Here is a 13,174-nt window from a genome sequence, read left to right as displayed (position 1 = left end):
CTCTTTCTGTCAAAGAATTCATAGTTTATCAAAAGTCAATACAAGTGTAGAGAAAACCCATTTTCTATATGGTGACTTCGAATCCATCTGAAGATGAGAAGATAATTATCAAACAATGAAATGTTAAAATTTGTCAATAAAATGTGTGTCGCACATCATTACCCTTCTTTAGAAGCTAAACTTAATGTCACTAGAAAGGTGTTAACTTTTCCAAAGTTTTCCACTTTTACCTTTTCCGACGGACCTCCGAGCGCCTTTTCTACGCCAAAATCACTATTGTCCACTGTGACAGTTTGTCGTCTAATTGCCCATTAATTCACATATTCGAGATTATTTCTCATTACTGTGACCCACGTACGTAAATACGCCCACCAACAGACGTAAGAATACACGCATGCTACATCTTAGAAACGCATGCAGATGCACGCTAGATTGTTCTCATGTCCTCGATAACTTTTCCCGTGGTTATCTCATGTCTCTGGAATGTATTCACGGTCTGGTTTATGCACATGGCGTATTTTCTATTTGTTTTTGATCTCAGCATTTCCAAGGAATCCAGCGTTTGAAACTGGATAAGATTATCCAGGTTCAAACGCGAGAGATAAGATAATCAACCAGCGCCTTACAATATACATATATATTACATAAATGAACTGAGAGGCCAGAATTATAGAGAAAGCGAAGGGACTTCTTTAAAATGTAAACCCTTGATAATTTGACTAGTAATTTAATTCTCTCATTATAAAAGATGTCTAAGAACTGAAATAACAAGAGAAAAGACTCAACACCTAAACAGCATAATATAAAGAGAGCGCATGAATACGTATCCGTCCCTTTGAAGCAGATTTTTGGTTGGAAATAAGTCTGACGAGGTCAAACGTCCTGTGAGCAGCCCTCGACTAGCGAGCCAGGCATTGTTAGGAGATAAAAAGAAAATTGAAAAAAGCATCACAAAAAGTTTCTGGGAGTCACGCGCCCGTTATGCCAGGAAATGCTCCCTTTGGGTTATGCAAGGCGAGAAATGTAGTCAACCATCTGGCCACAGGGTATATATATATATATATATATATATATATATATATATATATATATATATATATATATACACATATATAATAGATATATATATATATATATATATATATATATATATATATATATATGTGTATATATATATATATATATATATATATATATATATATATATATATATATATATATATATATATTATATGTATCATCATATATATATTATTAATATATATATATATATATAAAAATATATCTATATATATATACTATATATATATATATCTTATATATTTATATGTATACATATATATCTATCTATATATATATATATATATATATATATCTTATATATATATAATATATATATATATATATATATATATGTAAGACATAGGGTTTTGATTATAATATATTGTTCGTGCATTCTCTGTAATCTGTGGAATGTGGAGGACAGGGCAGAGTAACGACCTGAGGGTAGCTGATCAATGAGTTTCTAGGAGGTGGCGTGAGATAAAAATGCTTAGTTCGTCGAGTCAATGTACGACAGTTTATGAACTCTTCCCAAAGTGCCTTTGTGAAACTAGATGCAACTAGAACCGCGAGGCGTTGTCGAACTGTGTGTTCGTATGTACGTGTGCGCCTCTTTCTGTTAAAAGCGTTCATACCCAAGCCTATAGGAGGGATTTTGACAGAGGGCTTCGAGTCATAGGCAAAGATGCCGTGGCATTCGCCGGGGGAGTTTTTTGACATAGTGTTTAGTGTCCGGTTGGGAATGGTAAGTGTTACCTTTACTTTAGCCAAAGGGGTGGCTTGTTTGATATCTTGTAAGATGTTCCATTTTATTAACTTTGTCTTTAAACTTGTGTGTGTCTTACCAGAATGTGTTCTGTATCTTTGGCAGATGGTTCTGGATTTCTGTGGGACAGAGTTCCCAGGGAAAGGTGTGACCTTTTGGGTGACTTGACAATGAGTAGTTTTAAGTTAGTCTGTGAGACTGGATTACTTAGTTAACCGACTTAGTTGTTATTGTAAATAAACGTTATGTTATGATGCAACTCTCTCATTTTCATTACCTGTTAGAATGGAGAGAGAGAGAGAGAGAGAGAAAGAGCCTGAGTGTGTAATGGAGTTAGGGGGGTCTGCCTTCCGTTTCGTGTCCACGCTTACCGTATGAAATACATGGAGGTTTCCCATGTAATAGTGGTGGGATAATTCCCCCATATTAATAGTGGTGTCAGCGGTTAAAGATGGGATATAAAAGTTTTCTTGCTTTTCTATGCCTAGGAACGCCAATGTAGAGATGGTTGGCCAGTTAGAAGATAAAAGGGGTAGAGAAAATGTCCGTCCGTGGGATGGGGGGATGAGGAAAGATTTTCTATTAGGGTCATCAAATTTGCTCGTACCAAGATTCTTCAGGGTGGGAGTCGTGAGACAAGCAACTCAGTCTAGTTTGTAAGTGAGTGTTGCTAGTGGTCATCTCACCGGTCGCGTTTGTATTGTGCCGACGAGATTTACGCGTTTTTACGAAGAATTTCGAGTTCCTTTTGTTCCCATTATGGAGTGGTGAGTGTTAAACTATTGTTTATCAAAAAGGAGAGGGTTTTTGTTTAAATATTTCAGGGTTATGGGATTGGTTCAAAGAGGTGTCAAAACAATTTTTTGTCTTTCCCCATAGTGAACGTGTTTTCTTTATTTGCACGTGTTTATAATAGACGTATGCATTCGTCTTTGTTTAAAACATAGGAGTGTATTTTTCTATGCATGGGAACTGTGCTTATATAAGCAGATTTGGCTTAGTGACACAGAGCGGCCACAATTTTAAGGGCTCAGCATATTTCTGCAGAGAGGCGCCTTGCATTGCGAGGGTGTACGGGCATCCCTTGGGAGGGTAGTTGCATGGGTACCACTAGCCTCACTCGAGAGATAGTGCAGGGGAGGGTATTGCGGGATGGGGATACTACTAGTGTATACCTCGGGCTGTTCTGCTGCTCGACTGAGGGGTTGTTCTCAGGGGGGGAGAAATTTTTTTGTCTCAGTGTGGGTGAACTTCCCCTTTTCCTTTTTTTTTTTCTTAGTGTTGGGAGATGGGTCTGGCCTTGACATTGGATGCTAAGATATCAGCTGATTGATTAGTTGATGAAGTGAAATGCCCGTAGAGTCTTTTTTTTAGAAAAGATATTTTTTTTTCTCTCTTGGATGAAGAGAAAAGGAAATAAGAGATTTTTCTTTTCCGAAAATGAGGGGAAAAGTAGTTAACATGCACGGGATGTGTTATATGTTTCTTTGTGCCTTGAAAGACACAAATATACACAGATTATTTTTTTTTATTGTGTTGGAGAAATTACTTTGAAATGCCGATGATTGGTGTTGTATCTGTGTTGTGTGGCAATGGTGTTATGTCATGGTGTTGCATGCTGGAGAAATTGTATGTCATAGGATTCAGCAATACTGTTGTATGCTATTTGAATTTCACCCTTGCTAGAGAATTATTGCTATGGAGAGTTATTATTATTATTATTATTAATAATTGTTATACTTGAGATGTGTCACGGGAAGTTTGCTTAAGTATAATTATCATTACGGGAGAATTGTTTTACGAGAGATTTGAGATATTTCATGGGAGATTATTCAATAATTATTACAGATAATTATTCAGGGATAATTATTACAATGAATTAATGGGAGAAGTCTTGTGTTAATTATTTGTTCAGTTTTTGTAACTTTGGAGAATATTTCAGTGATTCACGGGGATGAGTTTTGCTGAATCTTGATGAATCTGGCTGAATCTTGGTGAATTGTGTGAGTTTTGCTGAATTTTGTGCTGAATTTTTGGAGAATGGACAAGCATTAACTTTGGTGTTAATTTTTGTACTGATACTGATGATTTTGATGATAGCAATTTTTTGGTGATTTTGTGATAATGATATTTCTGATACTGATTTTTTATGTACTAATACGTGGGTGTTTTAATGCTGTCAAGGGAGGTGAAATCTTTTGTGATTATGGGAAGAACTAACAACACATTGTTTTAGTTTTTTTTTCCTTTTTTTTATGAGTTCAGCAGATAATTGCTTGACATCTAGTGAGTTACGGGAGAGTTAATGGTGCCGATGATTTTTCTTTTCCTGGTTTTTTGGAAGTTAGCCATCGCTGACACAAGTTTTTTTACCATGGGTGAATTTGAATTTGTTTTTTTCTCTCCAGTTAGTGTGAATATTATCTCAGTTCATGACTTAGAGTCATTTAAGAGAACGTGTTCGTGTTTTAGCTATTTGATGCTATAGAGTAATATAGGGGAGAATTTCTTGCATGTTTTGAATGCATACGTAATGGCACTACATTTTTTCTCTGGATATTTGTGTTCCAGGAATTGTGAGTTTTCTTGCACAATACCCTTGTTGTATTTGTGACAACTTTGTGAGAGATAGGAAACTTGGTTAAGTTTTCTAGTGGCTTATGTCGTAGTGCATATGGGGAAGTCTTTGCTTAGACACTGTGAATTTGGAGTTCTGTTATAATGACTTGTGGCACATTGGTGATTTTTTCTAGAATTTTCTAGACAGTTTTATTTGCCGAGTTTTTGCCCTTTTTTTTTAGCAGTTATGCTAAATGGAGAGAGTTTTTATAGTTTTTACTATAACATTGAGTTATTCTCTGGAGAATTGGAGTTATAATTGAGATATAATTGAGTTATAATTGAGATATATTATTTTGGGGAGATAATTGGAGGTATATATTATTTTGGAGTTATATTTTGAGATATAATATATGGGAGATATATATTTTTGGCCATTTTTGATATTTGCCAATAGTGGTATGAGCTATGTTTGGTTCAATTATTTTGCAGCCATCTTTGTTGCAAATGGAGACACATATTTGGAGATTATGGGGCAATATTTGGGAGTGTGTGAGTTAGATGCCTTGAGTGCACATTTTCTGGAGATATATATTATTTGGAGCCTTGTTTTGTTCCACATGGAGTTATTGTGGAAATAGAGGTAAATATTTTGTATTTGCCGAAATAGAGGTGATTATTCTCTATTCCTGGAGTGGTGTTTTTTTTTTTCTACTGACATGTGGCTTTGGAGAAATAAGAGAATAATATAAGGGGGTTGGTTATTAACCAAATGGAGGAAATATTTCTATAACCGGAGTGGTGTTATTATTGATATGATGTCTCATAATGGAGTTGGAATTAATCTTGGGCGGGTGACCCTTTTTTTTTTGTGGTTATGGGAGTTTTTTTTTGAGCAAAGAGAAGTTTTCTGAGGTTCTCTTTTTTTTGATTTCGTGTCTATTTAGAGAGAAGTGGCATTACTGCATTACGAGTTATTTGGAGATGTGTGTGCATTTTTCATGTTCACAAGTGTGTTATTCTTGGAGAAATATAATTTGGGAAAAGTCATGTTGAGAGAATAAGTCTTCGAGACAAATTTTTGAACACATTAGTCATATCCTGGAGTTAATTCTGTGAAATGTGTCAGTTAGACCTTTTTTCTTGAGAATCATGAGTTTCCAAACTTATGTGTCTTACTAGACAATTTTTGTGCTGTTGTTTGAGCATGCGTCCGCAGTCGATTTTTCTGCTGACAAGCGATGTGATGAGCCGTGTGCTGATTCTTTTCTTCTGATGGTGACAGATCAGAATTTTTTGCAATATCTGGAAATGTGGCTATAGCATTTCACGAAAGCGCATGTATGAGAGTTTGCTTTCTGGCAAATTCCATAACTTTACATGGAGCATTTGAGGAAAATGCGGGAGTTATGCATATTATACATGTATTATGTATTTTTTGTGATTGGGGAAATAAATCTACTTGTGATTATCTTTTTTTTATTATTTTTCTTTCCTTTTCCTATGAACGATATGATTTGGGGTTGAGCTTAAATAACATTTCTTTTTTGGACGGGAGATTTGATTTTACCGGGAGATGTGATTTTTCGAGGGTTGCTATTTACGAAATGGGAGTTTGACATTAAGTCTCATTGTGATTAATTATTGAGCAGTAAAGGGGTTTTTGCTGTTAAAAAGTGGAGGTTTTTACTGATTTTGTGGGTTGTCAGAACTTGCGAGAACATTTTTGGGTTTGGGTGTTACGTGATTCTTTTCTTTTTTTCTTTCTTTTTTTTTTTGTGAGCACATTCGAGTTCGAAATGTGAGTGCAGAATTCCGTGGAGTTGCTGTGATTTCTGAGTTGTGTGTGTGCTGATGTGCGAGTTTGGGGAATTGAATTGGAGAACTTGATGTTTCTTTTTCTTAGAGAGTTGTGATAATGACTTATCATTTTAGTAGTCATATTTGAGGGAGTTAATTGGGAAACGTTCAGTTAGTATTTCTGACCTTTTTGAGATCATTGTTTGATAGAGGTAGTATGTTTGGGTTAATTTTCTTAGATTGACCAAAGACCTGACTGACATACTAACGCCCAAAAGTTCACCGACTCCAGCAAGACGTCCACCAGCCGTGAAGAGAGGTTGCTGCCATGTTGCCCAGGGTGATTACAAGTATTTCCACGTGGGTGATCGAGAGAATTCTACAGCGTGTTTTTTTGGGGATCTACAAGAAGCCGTGAGAGTCTTCTACGATGAGGGAGGCATTCCGTCTTCCTACAGTTGCTATAGCCTGTTGCTGTCTGTTCAGCTACTTGCAGACAAGCGAAGAGGGATATTCAAGAATCCTAATGCAGAAAATATCAGAGAAAATGCGTCTTGTGTTATTGGGAGATTAAAGCGTGATAAGACTTTATTTTATAATGCCAGAGACGTGCAGTTTTACTTATTTTATTTTAAGCCGGCCAATGTTTTATATTGTATAAGCAATTTTGCTAGGCGGGAGCTAGCATATAGGTGCGAGGCCGAGCAATCTGTAAGACATAGGGTTTTGATTAATAATATATTGTTCGTGCATTCTCTGTAATCTGTGGAATGTGGAGGACAGGGCAGAGTAACGACCTGAGGGTAGCTGATCAATGAGTTTCTAGGAGGTGGCGTGAGATAAAAATGCTTAGTTCGTCGAGTCAATGTACGACAGTTTATGAACTCTTCCCAAAGTGCCTTTGTGAAACTAGATGCAACTAGAACCGCGAGGCGTTGTCGAACTGTGTGTTCGTATGTACGTGTGCGCCTCTTTCTGTTAAAAGCGTTCATACCCAAGCCTATAGGAGGGATTTTGACAGAGGGCTTCGAGTCATAGGCAAAGATGCCGTGGCATTCGCCGGGGGAGTTTTTTGACATAGTGTTTAGTGTCCGGTTGGGAATGGGTAAGTGTTACCTTTACTTTAGCCAAAGGGGTGGCTTGTTTGATATCTTGTAAGATGTTCCATTTTATTAACTTTGTCTTTAAACTTGTGTGTGTACTTACCAGAATGTGTTCTGTATCTTTGGCAGATGGTTCTGGATTTCTGTGGGACAGAGTTCCCAGGGAAAGGTGTGACCTTTTGGGTGACTTGACAATGAGTAGTTTTAAGTTAGTCTGTGAGACTGGATTACTTAGTTAACCGACTTAGTTGTTATTGTAAATAAACGTTATGTTATGATGCAACTCTCTCATTTTCATTACCTGTTAGAATGGAGAGAGAGAGAGAGAGAGAGAAAGAGCCTGAGTGTGTAATGGAGTTAGGGGGGTCTGCCTTCCGTTTCGTGTCCACGCTTACCGTATGAAATACATGGAGGTTTCCCATGTAATAGTGGTGGGATAATTCCCCCATATTAATATATATATATATATATGTAATGGGGAGATTCCCTCATTATTCATTTGGTAAGCGTGTAGCTCGAACGTCAGGCAAACTAATACACACAGCCCCTCTCTCTCTCTCTCTCTCTCTCTCTCTCTCTCTCTCTCTCTCACGGCAACTCCTCTCTCTCTCTCTATCTCTAAGCGACCCCTCTCTCTCTCTCTCTCTCCACTTCTTTCTCTCCATTCTAACAGGTAATGAAAATGAGAGAGTTGCATCATAACATAAACATTTATTAACAATGAATAAATAATTAATCAAGTCTTACAGACTAACTCAAAAAAACCCAACAGTAAAATGTCTAATAGTAATGGTAGTCACTATTAGTCACCAAAAGTCTATTTCCATCGGGAACTCCCTGTCCCCCCCTCATTGCCAGAACCGTCTGTTTCAAAGACACAGAACACATCCCGGTAAGTACACACACAAGTTTAACAAGACTGGATATCATGATAAAAATGTGAAACAGATAACAAGCCAGTCTTCAGCTAAAATACTTCAACACTCACCCAAGCAACTGGAACACTATAAGCACTATATAACAAAGACTCCCGGTGAGCACCACGGCATCTTGCCTTTCTCTCGAAGACGCCTCTATCAAAATCCCCCATAGACTTGCGTATCATAGATTATCAATAGAAGAGGCGCACACGCACTTACGAACACACACTTCGTTAGCCCCCCACAATTCTAGCTGCATCCATTTTCACAAAGGCACTTTGAGAAGAGTTAATAAACTATCGTACATTGACTTGTCTAACTAAGCAGTTTTATCTCACGCTACCCATAGAAACTCATTGTCAGCTACTCTCGGGTCGTCGCCTCTCCACTGTTCTTCACATTCCATTGGACACATTGGAAATATATTATTAATCAAAAACCCTAGGCGTAATATGGCTCGGCCACTCAATGCTAGCCCCCGCCTAGCAAAATAGCTTATATAATATAAAACACATTGGCCGGCTTAAAATAAAACATAAGTAATAACTGCATGTCTCTGGCATTATGAAATAAAGTATATTACGCTTTTATCTCCAAATAAAACTAGAATTTTCTCTTTTCGTATTCTTGAATATCCCCCTTTGCTTGTAAGTAGCTGCTCCTGTAGCAGACTGTAGCAGCTTTAGGAAGACGGAATGCCTCCCTCAATGTAGAAGACTTCTCACGGCTTCTGCAGATCCCCAAAAGACACGCTGTAGAACTCTCGCGATCACCATCATGGAAACTCTTGTAATCACCACATACAAAACGGCAGCAACCTCTCTGCACGGCTGGTGGACGTCTTGGTGGCGTTGGGAAATGACTTTTTGGTGTGTTACTATGTCAGTCGAGTCACTGGTCAATCTAAGAAAATTAACCCAGACATACTACTTTTATCAAACAATGATTTCAAAAAGTCAGAAATACTAACTGAACGTCTCCCCATTAACTCCCTTTAATATGACTACTAAATCATAAGTCATTATCATAGCTCTCAAAGAAAAAAAAACATCAAGTTCTGCAACTCAATTCTCCAAATCCACACATCAGCACACACACACAACTCAGAAATCACATCAACTCCACAGTCTTCTGTACTCACATTTCAAACTTAAATAATGTTCTCACAAGTAAAAAAAAAAAGAAAAAGAAAGAAAAAAAAAAGAATCACGTAACACACCCAGACCCAAAAAATGTTCTCTCAAGCTCTGATATTTGAACAACCCACAAAATCAGTATAAATCTCCAATGTTTAACAGCAAAAACCCCTTTACTGCTCATACAACTAATTACAATGAGACTTAATGTCAAACTCCCATTTACGTAAATAACAACTCTCGACAAATCACATCTCCCGGTAAAAAAAACCCCTATTTAAGCTCAATCCCCCAATTATATCTCTCGTAGGAAAAGGAAGAAAAATAATAAAAGATAATCACAAATAAGCTTCCCCATCACAAAACACATAATATATGTATGATACAAATAACTCCCCCGCGTTTTCCCCAAGAAATGCCCCCTGTAAAGTTATGGAATTTCTCGACATCGCAACTTTATCAACTGGAGATGTCCAGAAAGCAAACTCTTACCCATGCAACGCTTTCGTGAAATGCTATTATCAACATTTCCAGATATTGCAAAAATTCTGATCTATCACCATCAGAGGAAAAAAGTCAGCACACAGCGGACTCAACACAGCGTTTGTCAGCAGAAAAATTCACCTGCGGACGCGAGCTCGAACAGCAGCATAAAAAATGTCCTGTCAGACACACAAGTTTGGGAAACTCATGATTCTATAGAAAAAGGTCTAACAGACACATTTCACAGAATTAACTCCAGGATATGACTAATGTGTTCAAAGATTTGTCTCAAAGACTTATTCTCTCAACATGACACTGCCCAATTATATGCCTCTAAAATAACACACTTGTGAACATAAAAAATGCACACAACTCCATAGGTCTCGTAATGCAGTAATGCCACTCGTCTCTAAATAGTCACGAAACCAAAGAGAAAGAACCACAGAACTCTTCTCTTGGCTCGAAAAAACAAAAAACTCCCATAACCACAAAAAAAAAGGTCACTCACCAAAGATTAATTCCAACTCCATATATTTCACCATATTAATAATAACACCACTCCGGTTATAAAAATATTTCCTCCATTTGGTTAATAACCAACCCCAAATATTTCTCTCTTATTTCTCCAATAGCCACATGTTAATAAAAAAAGCACCACTCCCGGAATAAAGAATAATCACCTCTATTTCGGCAAATGCAAATATTTACCTCTATTTCACCAATAACTCCATGTGGAATAAAACAAGGCTCCAAAAATATACCTCCAAAAAGGAATATCAAAAAATGAAATCCTATCTCCAAAAAAATGTGCACTCAAGGCAACTAACTCACACACTCACAAATATAGCCCCATAATCTCCAAATATGTGTCTCCATTTGCAACAAAGATGGCTGCAAAATAATTGAACTAAACATAGCTCTCATCACCATTGGCAAATATCAAAATGGTCAAAATATATCTCCAATATATTATATCTCAAATTATAACTCCAAGATAATATATACCTCCAATTATAACTCCAATAATATATCTCAATTCTCCAGAGAATAACTCAATGTTATAGTCAAAAACTATAAAACTCTCTCCATTTAGCATAACTGCTAAAAAAGGGCAAAAACTCGGCAAATAAAAACTATCTAGAAAATTCTAGAAAAAATCACCAACGTGCCACAAGTCATTATAACAGAACTCTAAATACACAGTGTCTAAGCAAAGACTTCTCCATATGCACTACAACATAAGTCATTAGAAAAGTTAACCAAGTTTCCTATCTCTCACAAAGTTGTCACAAATACAACAAATGTATTGTGCAAGAAAACTCACAAGTTCTGGAACACAAATATCCAGAGAAAAAATGTAGTGCCATTACGTATGCATTCAAAACATGCAAAAATTCTCCCGTAAATCTCTCTATAGCATCAAATAGCTGAAACACAAACACGTTCCCGAACAATGACTCTAAGTCACGAACTGAGATAATAAAAAATATTCACACCAACTGGAGAGAAAAAATAAATTCAAATTCACCCATGATGAAAAAAAACTTGTTTCAGCGATGGCTAACTTCCAAAAAAGGAGAAAAGAAAAATCAACTGCATTATCAACTATCTCCCGTAACTCACTAGATGTCAAGTAATTATCTGCTGAACTCATATAAATAAAGAAAAAAAAAACTAAAATAATGTGTTGTTAGTTCCTCCCAAATTCAAAAAAGATCTCGGCCCCCTTGATAGCATTAAAACACTCACGTATTAGTATATAAAAAATCAGTATCAGAAATATCATTATTGCAAAATCACCAAAATTTGCTATCATCAAAATCACTAGTATCAGTATAAAAAAAATATCACCAATGTTAATGCTTGTCCATTCTCCAAAAGTTAAGTACAAAACTCAGCAAGATTCAACACAATTCACCAAGATTCAGTCAGATTCATCAAGATTCAGTAAAACTCATCCTCGCAAATCACTGAAATATTCTCCAAAGTTACAAAAACTCTACAAATAATTAAGACAAGACTTCTCCCATTAATTCATTGTAATAATTCTCCATGAATAATTATCTGATAATAAGTTATAAAATAATTCCCATGCCCAATAAAATATCTCAAAAACTCCTCGCAAAGAATGTCTCCCGTAATGATAATTATACTTAAGCAACCCTCCCGTGACACATCTCAAGTATATTAATTATTAATAATAATAATTCTCCATAGCAATAATTCTCTTGCAAGATCTCAAGTAAGGGTGAAATCTAAATAGCTTACACTAGTATTGCTGCACTATCCCCAGAGGCAGGCCATACTCCCCTCGCAAAGCGCCTCTCTGCGCGGTTAGCAGAAATGTGCTGAGCCCGTAAAATTCAGTGGCCGCTCTGTCTCCAAGCCAAATATGCTTATCTAAGCACAGTTCACATGTATAAATACATCTTATACACCCTCATATTAAACAAAGACGAATGCGTCTATTATAAACACGCGCCAATAAAGAAAACACGTCACTTCTGCTACTATGGGCAAAGAAAATAATTTTTTTGACCTCTTGGACCCGTCTCAAAAAAAACCCCCAGGATTCAAAAAAAACACACAGTAACACTTACATGTCCAAAACAAGAGAAAACCACCCCGGGATCCGCGTAGAATACGTAAATCTCGTCGGCACAATGCAAACGCGATCGGCGAGATGGCGCCTGGCAACACTCACTCACAAACCAGACTGAGTTACTCTCACGCCCTGAAGAATCTCAGTACGGGCAAATTTGATGACTATAAAAATCCTTCCCACTCCCTTCACAGTTAACGGATAGATATTTCTCATTTTTTCTAAGTAACTGAAAACTATCAATCCCCTCCATATTTAACAATTTTCCACAATCCCACAAAGGCTTTGTCGTTCGAAAACTATCGCTAAGCCATAACCCCTTTATTTTTTTAACTGGTCACCTATCTCTTCATTGGCGTCCCCAGGCATAAAAAAAAACTCTTTTATACCACTTTTTAACCGCTCGCCACCAAAAACCTGTAATGGGGAGATTCCCTCATTATTCATTTGGTAAGCGTGTAGCTCGAACATCAGGCAAACTAATGCAAAACAGCCCCCCCCCCCAATCTCTCTCTCTCTCTCTCTCTCTCTCTCTCTCTCTCTCTCTCTCTCTCTCGGCAACTCCTCTCTCTCTCTCTCTAAGCGACCCCTCTCTCTCTCTCTCTCTCCACCTCTTTCTCTCCATTCTAACAGGTAATGAAAATGAGAGAGTTGCATCATAACATAAACATTTATTAAACAATGAATAAATAATTAATCAAGTCTTACAGACTAACTCACCCCAACAGTGAAATGTCTAATAG

General features: G+C 36.9%; 1 long non-coding RNA gene across 1 annotated transcript; it reads left to right on the top strand.

Moving 5' to 3' along the window:
• Positions 1 to 5,921: 5,921 nt before the first annotated feature.
• On the top strand, positions 5,922 to 7,568 carry LOC135211629 (uncharacterized). Its single transcript, XR_010313681.1, has 2 exons — positions 5,922 to 7,292; positions 7,420 to 7,568. It is a non-coding gene; the product is annotated as an uncharacterized LOC135211629 (long non-coding RNA).
• The last annotated feature ends 5,606 nt before the right edge of the window (positions 7,569 to 13,174 follow it).

This window comes from Macrobrachium nipponense, chromosome 4 (genome assembly GCF_015104395.2).
Source record: "Macrobrachium nipponense isolate FS-2020 chromosome 4, ASM1510439v2, whole genome shotgun sequence".
In the NCBI taxonomy this organism is placed as follows: domain Eukaryota; kingdom Metazoa; phylum Arthropoda; class Malacostraca; order Decapoda; family Palaemonidae; genus Macrobrachium; species Macrobrachium nipponense.
This window is presented reverse-complemented; position numbering and strand designations above follow the sequence as displayed.